Below are 13,705 nucleotides of genomic sequence, written 5' to 3' on the forward strand. Positions count from 1 at the left end.
CTATGTGTAGACCCAGGGACAATTTACCCCATCCCAAGGGGCACTCTACTTCCAGCCTTTGTCATCTGGAACTATGAACTGTTTGCACCCCCTCCCAGGCCAGCAGATACAAGTGTCCTAGGAGCCCCAGCCCTGGAAGTGCAGATGGCTAAGATATAGTGGTTACATATGGGATGGCAGCCACTTCGCAGCACACCCACCCAGTTGAGGATGCTCTGCACTTGTGTAGTCAGGGGTGGGGCCAGATTCCTTTCCAGGACAGCTGGGAATGACCAGAAGTAATCTATGCTTTCGAACTGTCCCAAAGCATCCTCGGGTAAGAGGCCTGACATAAATCTTCAAGGCAGTTGTGACAGAAAAATTCTGACATACAGCTGAAGCATTGGGGGACATGGGAGGAATTCAAACCTTTTGGACCTGGAAAAGAAGTGATCAATCAGTAACACACTTCAGCGGCAACAGATCAGAGCAGTTAAGAGCAAAAGTTCTAAATTAAATCTGCCTAGAGTCAAATCCTGTCTCTGCAAATGGTTCACTATGCTACCTTGGCCAAGTTATCTAACTATTTTTGTGTCTCAATTTGCCCCATCTGTGAAATGGGGACAATACTCTCACCTCACAGGTCACTGTGAGAGTGAAGTTGAGCCCTTAGCCTCTAGTCTGCTGTAAGGAACTGCAGTTCCTTCAGTGATGCCCATCTATAGGGTGCATGCACCCAAAAGACGGAGCCTCAGTGCATTAGAAGTGTGGACCTCCACATGGAACTCAAAATAGCACTGCAACCTATGACAAGCAGAAAGCACTCACAAGAAACAAGGACTTTGAGCTTAAAACAAGACTAGAAATACAACCGAAACTTGCTCCATTGTATAAAGGAACCTATTTGCTCAGGGAAGAAATAGGTGAAAAGGCACTAGGCATGGCTGAAACCCGGCACTTATCTCAAGTGGTGACAAGATGTCCACCAGTCATTTCAAACTTACATTTTATTAATAGAACAACCAGGATCTAAGGGACAATTTTTTTTTTACTGGCAGCTCCAGAAAAGTCTGTAGAGAGCCACTGCCTGCCTGGAATTGCCCAGCTTGGGCTATTAGCACCCTCCAAAGCCCAGAGAACATGATTGGCTTTATTTGAGCCATACTCTAAGGAGAAAGCAGTTTCTCCAAAGGAAAATGGGAGAGAAGATAGGGAATGGGGGTACTTACTGACCAGGCAAAATAACTAAGAGCTCTTCTCTTTACCAAGGAAGTGGAACCTGACCACCTCATCCCTGCCTACTCTGGTTTAAATAGTAACCAGTCCTCTTTCAAAAGCACACACTGCAGAGGGCAGGCAGCACCTTCGTGCCTTCAAATCTCCTAACTGACTAGCTTCCATTCTGGGTAGGGGAAAGCTGAATGGGCAAAGGTCTGAGGTGGGGCAGGGCCAGGGGTGAGGAGAGGGGAGGGATCAAACATGGAGAACCTGGCCAGCTGAGGGAGAACACTGCTCTTCCAACCCAAGGGAAAAGGGAGCCCATGCCTGTCTCTTTCCAGTTCCTCAAGAAACACTCCAGGCTGGCTCGGCAAGAAGGAGAGGTCAGGAGAAGCATGGGGCTTTAGAATCAGCTGGAAACTTGCTCTGATTTGAAAGCAGTTGTTGAAGGATTCAAATCTGATTCTCAAGTCCTGGTACTGAGAACAATGAGAAAAATAAGAGACTGATAGAGGAAAGGGGTACGTTACACAGGGAAAGCGACACAAGAGCCATCATGTTCTGCAAAGTTTCTGCAGCCCAAGGCTAGTGTTGCTGATTCTTAGGTCCTGCGATGGGCTTGGCAAGGGCTCCTGGGAGAAGTTTTTGGGGAGAAGTAGCAAGGCAAGCTAACAATGTGGCCTTGAGAGAAGCTCACATTTAGGGTGTCATGTGGAACAGGGTTGTGAAGAAGATAGCAAACGCTAAAGCAAAGTCAAACGAGAGAGAGAGAGAGAGACAGACAGAGACAGAGACAGAGACAGACAGACAGACAGACAGACAGACAAGAGACAGAGACAGAGAGACAGAGACAGAGAGAAAGAGGGACAGAGACAGAGAAAGAGAGAGGCAGTGCTGGGGGACAGGACAGGGACCCATTGTGGGAAGACCCTCTCTGGACAAGTGACACTTTGAAATCTAGAAAGTACCAGGCCTTGGAAATAAGCTAGCCTGTGGATGGGGATCCTGGCTCATGTAACTCTAATAAGCACATTTTAAATCAAGCAAATTTGTACTTGGCCTAGAGAAAAGGACAGAAAGGTTATTTAACCAGTGCTTGTGCAAGTGCCTAGAGAGGAAGGAAAAGGACTAAAATGAGGGAGATAAGAAGGAAGTCATTGTGGCAGTCTCTCCAAAACACACACATGTATGCATGCATATGAGCACACTCACTCACGTGCATGTTCAGGTGCATGCACACATGCTCATATACATATGCACAGTACACTCAGACACACACATATCCCCCCTGCTTGTGCACAGATATGTATCCACTCACACATGCACACTCGGTCACACATGTGCACTCAGAACAAAAACTGATTCTGTCCCCAGAGAATTCTGTGAAGACTCATTTCAACACCATCTTCTCCAGAAGAGTAAGAGGTCTCATACATGGGTGTATATGTGTGTGTATGCACGCACAGTCACACTGAGGCACCCATGTAACCACAGGGACCCGGATGCTCATCTCACACTCAGTTGGAGAATCACACAGCAATGCTAGAATAAGAACGGAAAGAATGAGCCACACAGGAGGCCCTACTGGTTTCATATGTGGCCACTCCTTGCTGACGGCGTTTTGGTCTTTGGCAGTGGCTGGGCACAATCCCCCCCTGCACCCATGACAGCACTAATGCCTTGATAAACAAGGAACTTGCTAGAATGTGCCTGTTAATTGGGCCTAGAGCCACAGCTTTAAGTTCAGGAACAGTGGTTAATGATGGGCTGCCCCGTCTACTCGGCTTCTTAAACAGCAGTTTCTTGAAAAATTGAAAACACTTCCCTGGGAAGCATTACTTTTTGAAAGCTATGAGACTAACATCTGATTATACAAATCTCCTATAGGCCAAGGGGCTGGCTGCCTTTTCTGAGTTTGGTGGGACAGCTTTGTGACTACCTTTTGGTTCCCACTGTACAGCTACTGAGGGCATGTTTGAAGGGCTTTGAGGCTAATTGATGAGTTTCACTAAGTGGAGAATCTTTAACCTTTCAAGCCAAAGCTCTTCTAGAATTCTCCCAACTCCATCTACAAGCCTCAGGCTCATCTCTTCTGCTTAGGCTAAACACAGAAGCTGGGGCTGGCAAAAGACCCCAGGTGGGCCATGCTTCTTCCCCAGAGGTTGTGTGCACAGCAGTGAGCAAGCAGCTCTGGGGTGGGGGAGGGGCATGGGGAAAACCAGACATGCAGCCAGAGCAGGGGCAGTTTTACCACGGGGGCACCTGAGAGCCACAGCTTGCCTTTCTTGCCCAGGCCCTACATAGGCCACCAAGGCTGTAATGAACAGCGGGAGCTCATGCCCAAAACTGACCTCACGGATGTCCTCCCAGGGTCAGCCCGGCTCACATGGCGACAGGGCACTCAGCCTGGAAACACGGCCGCGGGCAGCAGTGACACAGGCGGTTAAATTCAATGCATTGGCCACAGGCCAGCCTTCTGGCTTGGCAATTACACCCTGTCTACCTCCGCCTCTCCCTGCTGCCCCGTCACCTCACTGTCAGGCGGCTTTAATGCTGCTCGCCTCTTTCTGTCAGCAAATGTTTGTGTGTGGCGTTGCCCAGGCGACAGTTGAACAGGGCTTGCATTTTCCTGGCCCCTCTGAGGTTTTGCAAGCACTCGCTTGCTTGCTTGCTCCGTGTCAGCGCTGTGCGGGAGTCCAGCGTGGAACATCCATCATGGGCCACACTGGGTCCTGCAGAAGAGGCTGGAGGGGGCGGTGAGGGGGGGCCGGGGAGGCTGGTGATTGCAAGGTGGAGTCAAACCTTTCTCATGCTCCCATCCCCTCTGGGGGACTGGCCCTATTAGGCTCCTTCAGACATACATATGGGGAAGCTGCGTTCTAAAGACAGAAGTCACAATTCCACCCCCAAATGGGGCTACATATGTTTGCTGCTCAGGGGACCCTGGGCAGCAGGTTGGTCACTGGGCATTCTGTAAACACAGCAGATTGGAGGAGATGCTCAGGGTTTACAGCTCACCTTGTATTCCAAGCCAGACTTAGCAGCTGTGTGGCCTGGATATCTTACCCTACCTCTCTAAGCCTCAGCTTGCTTTCTTTGTGTATGTGTGTGTGCCTGTCCTAGAGCATGAACTCAGGGCCTGGGTGCTGTCCCTGAGCTTCTTTGGCTCAAGGCTAGCACTCTACCACTGGAGCCACAGCACCACTTCCGGCCTTTTTTGGGTAATTGATTGGAGATAAGAGTCTCACATACTTTCCTGCCGGGGTTGGCTTCAAATGGTGATCCTCAAATCTCAGACTCCTGAGTAGTTAAATTATAGGCATGAGCCTCAGCTTTCTTATCTGACAATAAGATAGTAAGGACAACCCCTAGTGCACTCAAACCACTAGTGTAGTCAAGAGAGCATATAGAGATGGGGATGCTGGGTTGGGGAAAGACCCTCCCACCCAATATGCTGGGCATTGAGCAAGTTGGGGAACCCAAATGGACTTAACAGAGAAAGGAAGGGAAAAGACAGATATAATGCAACATTGTTTTACTTGGTGACATCTGACGGATGGTTTGGGACAGAGGTACCCAATGGGAGAAGACACTTAAGAGTTAAAATGAGAGTTGATAAGACAGGGCAGAGGGTGTTGGGCCTAGTATAAGAAAAACAGAAAATAAAGATTGCCAGGAACCCAACTCTGAGTCTAAGTTTTTATTCTGTCCTGTCCAAGCTGTGCAGCTTTGGGAAACTTGCTTAATCTCTCTGAGCTTCATTTACTAAATGAGTTTCCAATGCTTATTTCATGGGGATGTTGTGAGGGTTGCACAAGACCTGACATGTAATTGGCACCCACACGTTTAGGCCATTGGTCTACTTGAGAAAGGGGGCTTACAAGAGACAAAGGTCAAGTCATGACTCCAGGGTGCTGCTTGCAAATATCAGGAATAGAACTTGAAGTGGACTGAGCAGTGATGAGTGTTTAAGGGCACAGGCTGAGCAGGAACAGGAATGAAGAAACCCAGAGTTCAGCACACACCCAATCCATATGCACTCCCTGGTAAGGATCAAGGCCATGAGATTGTCATTAGCCCATGAACAGAGCAAGCCAGAGCTACTGCAGAGTTAAAGCCCCTGGAAGCAAGCTTTCTTCCCTGGCAGTCAGGAAGTTGGTGGATGCATTACTGAGCTCCTTCACTCTCAAGTAGGTACCTTAAAGGCATATTTCCTCCCATCTCTCAGCATTTGTCCCCAACATGGACTAAGCTTCAGTTATCGAGAAGGTAATTGGTTTAGTAACATAGGCCTTTCTTGTTTCACTTCCTTCCTCCCTTAAGCATGCTTCTTGAACCCTTTTACAAGTAAACCTCTCATAATCAAATCTCCGTATTTGCTGCAGGTGACCCAAACCAAGACAAATAGTGAAGTTTCATGACTGACTAGTTCTAGATGCCTAAAGAGTATTTTCAGTAAATCTTTTCTCCATCTCTCAGCTCAGCTCTCTCTTCCAATGCACTGTATCCCAGATGAAGATAAGACGTGGTCGAGCTGTGCACTAGTGACTCACGCCTATAATCCCAGCTACTCAGGAGGCTGAGATCTGAGGATTACGCTTCAAAGCCAGTCTGGGCATGAAAGACGTGAGACTCAGATCTCCAATTAACCAACAGAAAACCACAAGTGAAGCTGTGGCTCAAAGAAATAGAGCACTAGCCTTGAGCAGAAAAAGCTTAGGGACGGCACCCAGGGCCAGAGTTCAAGTCCCATGACTGACAAAAAAAAAAGATAAGACATAGTCTACGTTTGTATAGAAAGGCAGATAAAAGCTGCATTTCATCTCCAGGAGACTGAGGATTCTCTAAAACGAGAGGGGAGGGGGGAAAGAAAGCACAGAGAGAAAAATGAATGGATGGGGCAGAGGGACAAAGCGCTAGAATTCTTGCCCTTAACTCCTAGCCTGTGAAAATGCACTAGGCCATTGGGACATACCAGTGCAGGGCAGATACATTTATGCTGAGAAGGAAATAAGGTCATGTGCTGCATAAAAATGTCTCAGTCAGCACTGGTCCCATGAAATTCTATCACCGAGTGACACTATGGCTGGCTTAGTTTCTCTAAGCACATACCATGCTCCCACAAAGATGACATTGCCTAACGATGCATTTCTCACCAAGTGTCACCATCATTAAGCAACCCAGGCTCTTGGTTCCAAAAGGGTAATGCAATCATAGGCTGGAGGACAGGTGTGAAAATGCAGGTGTGCTTTGTATGTTTGGAGAGGAAAGTGGCCCCCAGAAGCAGCTTGGGGAAAAGATCTGGGATGGGCATCTGAGACAGAAGAATTGAAAGCATGACCTCTGGAATAGAGAGAACCTACAGCATGAGCAGCAATTAGGGGACCTAGCACCTCAATTTGCCTAGGATTATGGCAGTTGAAACCCTGACACACACGTCTTATGAAATTTCTTCATCCTGGGCACACTAGGACCCTTGATCACCCTCACTGAGATGGCCTCGTGAGTTTCCAGGTAAATGAAGAGTCAGAACAGCCAGAGCCTGCCTAGAGACAGCAAACTAAAAGAGAAGCCTCCAAAATAGATTTGCAAAATACGTTAAATCTACATACCTTGAAATTCTACCTCTAGGTATCTTTCTTTCAGGGATACTGGTGCTCATTCCAAAATAGAGGCAGTAGCAGGTTTACTATATCTCACGTGTAATACTGAAAAATTCACAGCATTGTAATTGTGCAACCAGAGGGCAGACAAAGGGGAATAGTTTGGGCAATCGGGGCACATCAGTACTGTAGCCTACTTGGCACTTAATAATAATAATAACAGTAAATGTTTCTAGAGTGTCATAGCTACCATTTCTGCAAAAATAGACTCAAAGACAACAGAAGACTGAAAGATCTGAAGGTTGAGGAGACCCAGGAAGAGTGAGATTCAAGAAGGAGGTGGAGGCCAGGGCAGGGAACATAGCTAAGAAATAGAAATGGTACCCAGCTGCTTATCATGGTAGGCAACTGGACCTCAGAACTGCTGGAAATGACTCCCAGGTATCCCACCCAAAGGGTAAGGGAGCAGACACAATTGCAAACCAACTACTGAGTCACACTGGGACTCCTTCCTGATTTGCTTCTTTCCTGTAACTTCAGACCATTCCTGCTTTGGACAGTGATGGAGACAGTTGACCAGTCACAAAATGTGAACCTTGACAGTCATCCTCCAAGGATGCAGGCCAGGTACCAACAGCATCTGTCAAATATAAGCAACTACAATCACATGCATTGCTTAATGATGGGGATAGGCTGAAAAAGTGTGCACTTAAGTGAATCCATCCATCATTGTGCAGATACCATGGGGCGGGCTTCCATGTACCTGGATGTCATCAGCTACGACACATCTTAGCTATATGGTAGAGCTGTGGCTTCTCCTTAGGGCCATGATGAACCAAAGAACTCATGATTACATCATGAATAAGAGAAGACTATGCTCAATAGCTGCATTGTCACCAGACATGGGAGGCTGCTTATGGCATGACACTGTCACTGTCCTCCACTAAACTTTTTTTTATAAGTATAAAGAGGATGTTCTAAAATAATTTTAAAAATGTGATATAGGATAGTAACTATGGGAAGCAGCAGCACAAGCAATTGGTGTCCTTATCAAGTGTCAACTACTATACATAATCTTATTATTGGTGGTCTCTGCTACTGGACATACTATGGTTTGTTTTCTAGCTCCATTGTATATACCAAAAGGACCAAACCATGTTTATGATGCTCATGATGTCCTGGAATGAAGTCCTCTTTAGTTTGCCATTAGATCATAAGAGAATGACAAACTTCCTGCAGTCTGATGTCTGTGGCAGTGACAACAGCTAATGCACTCAAGAAGAATTGACCCTGTGCACATGCGCACTCCCCACTTCTTCCATCTAAGCTACCAGCTATTGGGCAGTGCCAATAGCTTTCTGTGCTCAGTTTGGTGACCCAAACACCCATTGGCTCTGGAGACACCCTCACAAATGCCTGGAAAAGTACTTTATCAGTTTTCTAGGTGTCTGAATTTATTTAGTGAAGGTAACAACCAAGAGTAACTATCACACACAGATACATACCCTGCAAAAGAGAGCCTCAGCCAGCCTGACTTTAGGCATATAAGCTAGATCCATGGAGCCCAGCCCAGTCCCAAAGAACCATCTGTTTAAACCTCAGACCAGGAAGACAGAACCAATGCTGTTTAGACCTCTTAAATCTCAGAGAGTTTGTTAGAAGCACCAGATAATTGACGCAGGGATATGATTGGTTTTTGTTTTGGTTTATGGTGATATTGAGACTGAACTCAGGAATTGGGGCTTGCTGAATACATGTTCTACCACTTCAGCCCTTTTTGGTTTCGTTATTTTTCAAACAGGGTCTTTCTCTACCTTTGCCCTGCCAGTCTAAGACTATGATCTTCTTACCTATTCCTTCCAAGTAGCTGGGATTACAGCTATGCACCACCATGCCTGGCTAGGAAATGGGTTTTCAAAGGCAAATACTGTCATATCTAGGGTGATGATTGGGAGGGAGAAATGAAAACTGATGAAGAATATATAAGAGTCAGCCCTTTGTACCTGGTAGTCCTTCAGCCTAGCCCACCCCTAAGCCAACACACACCTTCCTGCAGGAGGTTAAAGGAATAAGGTTGACCCTTCCATCTCTCTGCTGTGAGGAGTAGGTTAGACAAGCAAGTAGTCAAAAGATGATAACTATATATAAGTCTTGGACAAGGGAAGCCTCGGCTCAGGAACTAGGGAAAGAAGTGGGAGAGGAGGTAGATGCAACCCTCGGGGCTAGTTTATGCTTTTAAAACATGCAGACGTAGAGAGAGACAGGATGAGGCTTTTCTATTATAAAAGATGTGCTTAGCATATTTATGTCACAGTTTCAATGCGTGCACTGAATTGAGTTAGTGCATTAGGGAGGGAAATTTCCTTGGCCGCTTTTGACATACTTCGGTCTCTCTGCAGCCTATGCCCAGGTGGTCTTCCCTCAGGAAAAGAACCCTGGTGTTAAGCACAGGAGAGGTAGGAGAGTTGTCTGTTTGGGACAGTGACTCACAAAGCATGTGTGACTTTCATTTTCTCTTGAATGGGCCCGAGAAGCATGCATGAAACAGTTTCATGCAAGGAACCCCATGCAGAGTGCCGAGGTCCTGCTGTTTACTACAGCTGTCCCCAGAAAGATAGGGTGCAGAGAAACTTGGAAGATTGCCTGTTCCTGAGGAGCTGGCCTCTGGGGCAGCAGCCTGGGAGGGGACAAGGGGAGGGGGCAAGAATGGGCTACAGTGTTCATTGCTAGAGCATATATCTTTCCCTTCCTTCTGTCCTCATACAGACCTCTTCCATTAGCTTCCTGGCTGCCCTCCCTTTCTCTTTTTCTCTCCCTCTCTCTGTTTCTTTCCCCTGACTTTTTTCCCATCTTAATTGGCCATAACATAGAAGGGACATTCCTTTTATTATCTACTATATTTGTTTAATACAGTTTTATGTTCCTTGCTCTTAATTTTTAAAGTGGATGAGCTGAACACTTTATGGTTTTCTTACAAAAATTTTTATATCACAGGAGTAGTCATTAGGGCTGTTCACAAATATTCTGGCTCTCTATTCAGGCACAAGCCTGGACCGGATGTCCCCTCCTGGGCCAAGTAACCTGTTTGGACCAATTAAATGTGAGTGCTCCTGGGTGGAGGCTAACAAGCAGCAGACTTCCGGCTTCCGGCTACATTGTTCTCCATCCAACTGTTACCGGGAGGAGAGCAGGATGCTTGTGTGAAGAGGAAGCCTTTCTCAGCCTGGGTTCCAAGTTACTGTAGTGAGCATATTCCTCCAAGCCAGTCCCTCATTGGATCCAAAACATAGAAAGTAATAAGCCACTGAATTTATTGCTGCAGCCTAGTTTTAGCCCATTTGGACTAATGCAATCATTTTACACAACCCATTCTAGTCTGAACATCATCTCTAATAAGAAATAATTTACTGTAGCTGGGTGCCAATATTTCTTTATGCCTGTAATCCTAGCTCAGATGTAGAGGATCAAGTTTTGAAGCCAGCCCTAGCAGAAAAGTCTATGAAACTCTCACCCCCAAATAACCAGCCAAAGGTAGGTCTGGAGGCATGGTTTAAATGGTAGAGCACCACCTGTGATCAAGAAAGCTGAGTGAAAGTTCACAGCCTTGAGTTTAAGCCTCATACTGATGAGAAAGAAAAAGAAAGAAAGGAAGGAAGGAAGGAAGAAAAGAAGGAAGGAAGGAAGGAAGGAAGGAAGGAAGGAAGGAAGGAAGGAAGGAAGGAAGGAAGGAAGGAAGGAAGGAAGGAAGGAAGGACAAAAAAAGCTGAGTGCGGGTGGCACGTGCCTATAATCCTAGCTACTCAGGAGGCTGAGATCTGAGGATGGTGAGTCAAATCCAGCCTAGACAGGAAAGTCTGTGAGACTCTTATCTCCAATTAACCACCAAAAAGCAGAAGTGGTGCTGTGACTCAAGTGGTAGAGCACTCTCCTTGAGCTGAAGAGCTGAGGGACAGTGCTCAGGCCCAGAGTTCAAGCTCCATGACTGAAAAAATAAAAGAAAAAGAAAGAAAGAATGAAAGAAAGAAAGAAAGACAGAAAGAAAGAAAGAAAGAAAGAAAGAAAAAAGACAGACAGACAAAAAGAAAGAAAGAAAGAAAGAAAGAGGCTGGGAACATGGCTCAGTGGTAGAACGCTTGCCTTGCATGCATGAGGCCCTGGGGTCGATTCCTCAGCACCACATAAGCAAAAAGAAAAAAGCCAGAAGTGGCACTGTGGCTCAAGTGGTAGAGCACTAGCCTTGAGCTGAAGAGCTGAGGGACAGCGCCCAGGCCCAGAGTTCAGGCCCACGACCGGACCCAAAAAAAAAGAAAGGAAGGAAGGAAGGAAGGAAGGAAGGAAGGAAGGAAGGAAGGAAGGAAGGAAGGAAGGAAGGAAGGAAGGAAGGAAGGAAAGAAGGAAGGAAGGAAGGGAAAAGAAGAGAAAGAGATAAGGGAGGAGGAAAGGAGGAAGAAAGGAACAAAGGAAGGAAGGATGGAGATGAGGAGAGGAGAAGAGAGGAGAGGAAAAGAGACAAGCCATTTATTGCAATGCTCAAATTATTATCCATGCTAATTATTTTATTGGGAGGATGGTCTGTCAGGATCCTTTTGAGCTAGAAGCAAAATCTACCCAAGCATGCATGTGTGGGATTTCACATTTCAGGTGAACAATGGCTCCAGGTAGCAGTGCCCTCATTGTTCTCAAAACTGACAAATCATCCATCTCCTCATAGCTGCATTTGAAAGTGATGGGTGTGACATGAAATATTCTTTCTCTACTTCTCCTGTGCCCTGCAGTCTTGAGCCATCCCGAAGCTCTGAGCATTCTAGCAGTATAGTAACAAAGCCATGCCTTCTTTCCATCTGGGGAGTCTTGGCAACTATTGGAATATGGGTAATCAGATCTCACAGAAGTTCAGGGGTTGGAAGAGGTGAACATGGACAGAGATGTCGTAGGCAGCAGACAGGATCAGAGCTCTTCTGGAAGCATATCTTAGTGTCTCACCCACTCTAGCAGGGTAGGACTGAAAAGGAAAGGTGGCAGGAGTTCAGAGGGAATGCAAGTGACAGCACTTGAGCATGAGCCCATGGATTTGTCCTAGGGTGTTATTTTGCTGAGGGCGCTTCTCTGATCTGTGACCCATGCACCCTATGTTTGGACAGATGAGGTGTTTTTTGGCTTTTTTTCCTACTACCACATTCAGAAAGGCTTTTGCCTTTCTAAATGTCAGTCTCATCATGTGCCCAGCTTAAACTTCTAACTGAAAGTGTTCACTGTCTTTTCAGAACTAAGGACAAATGTCCCCTGTGAAGACAATGTCTAAAGTGGTTCAATTTTCATTTTAAAAACCACCAAAGTTTATGAGATACATCTCAATGTTGGAGAAAGTTGCAAGCTGAATGTAGGAATCTATACAATGTGACAAAAACAGGAAACTTGCCTTTGTGTGTCCTGTGAATCTATTTTCCATCTCTCCTCCCTCCCCAAGGTCTCATCATTCAGGTCCCTGATCCTCAAAGGACACAATCACCAGAATCTTCTCACTGCAAATCTTACCTCTCAATATAGCCAAATGTGAAAAGATGGAGTAATTCACACTAAAATGTGAGTGACTGGAAACTCCCTCATCTTCAGAAGTATTGATATTTCTAAAAATAAATCTCAGAAATCCAGTCTATGCTTCATTGGTAGATCACGTACCAAAGTGAAAGGAAAACTGTCAAGAGAAGTAAAGGAATATTCTCTGGGAGTTTGTCTCCTGAGATCAGCTCCCCCAAGCACAGTTAATTGTTATAGCTTCATTCCATCTTTCTATCACTCCACACAGTCAACCAAAACGAAAGGATTTTCCAAACTAGTTCTTAACAGCACCCTATCAGGGTCATGCATGTGGTGTGTATGTGTGTATTTGTGTGAGCATGCATGTGTACATATGTGTGCATGCGCTTCTCTAGCTGAAGGGGTCACAGGTAGGAAAATCAGCAGCTGTAGGTCAGTAAGCCTAGTGTTCATGAAGTCCAGAGGTGCATCTAAAACAAGCCAGCTTTGGTCAGAACACCCCCCCCCGGCCCCCAGACCAGGACAAATGAGACAGATTGTCTGCCAAGCAAGCTGTTTTGGGAAAGGGAAACCCTTACTTGAGGGTGTGGGCGGTTGGGGGTAAGATGGATAGAATTTTCATTCCTCAAAAACCACTGGAGGAATATGAAATTAGTCACAGCCCCCTGATACCAGCTACAGAAATCAAATTCACATGGTGTGTAATTTTGCCTAAAACCCCAGCTCCCTCTTCCCTGAGGGTACATCCAGAGGTCTGACAGAGGAGACAGTCTTTACTCCACTCCAACTGGGCAAGGATGCTCCTCGAAAGAGGCCAGGTGCCACAGGGGACCTCATCCTATCTCCCTGCATTCAGTAGCTTTATTTGCAAGATTAGAAAATGGCTAGCTGGTATATTTCAAGAGATCAAATAATTCGTTCTCTCGGAATCTCATTTTAGGTTTTAATTCTTAGTCTTGAAGCCAAACGAGAAGAGCAGAAATTTCTATCTGTGGCGAGAGGACTTCAGTTTGGGTACACTAAAAAAAGGCCCTGCTTCAGAGGCATTTTCCCATGCATGAATCAAATTATTCCAGCTGGGTTTTACCAACACGTAGGCAATCAAAACCTACTTTCACTTGCTATTTTATTCTTTATTTACTACTTCTATAAATACTATGATGGGGGTGCTTTTATCTTGGGGTGAAATGGAGCCAAGACAGCAGCAGCCACTTGCAGACCTGGGTCACATGCAGATCTAAGATCTTAGGGGTGACAGACCCGCCTTGGTCACCTCCTCTGTAGTGAATATGTCTCCAGCTTACTTCCAGTCTTTGTCCTCATGAGTGTGGTCACGAGGTGTCCACCATTTGTCATGTGTGGACAGA

The sequence above is a fragment of the Dipodomys spectabilis genome, unplaced genomic scaffold (genome assembly GCF_019054845.1).
Source record: "Dipodomys spectabilis isolate Male_0828 unplaced genomic scaffold, ASM1905484v1 ptg000735l, whole genome shotgun sequence".
NCBI lineage: Eukaryota > Metazoa > Chordata > Mammalia > Rodentia > Heteromyidae > Dipodomys > Dipodomys spectabilis.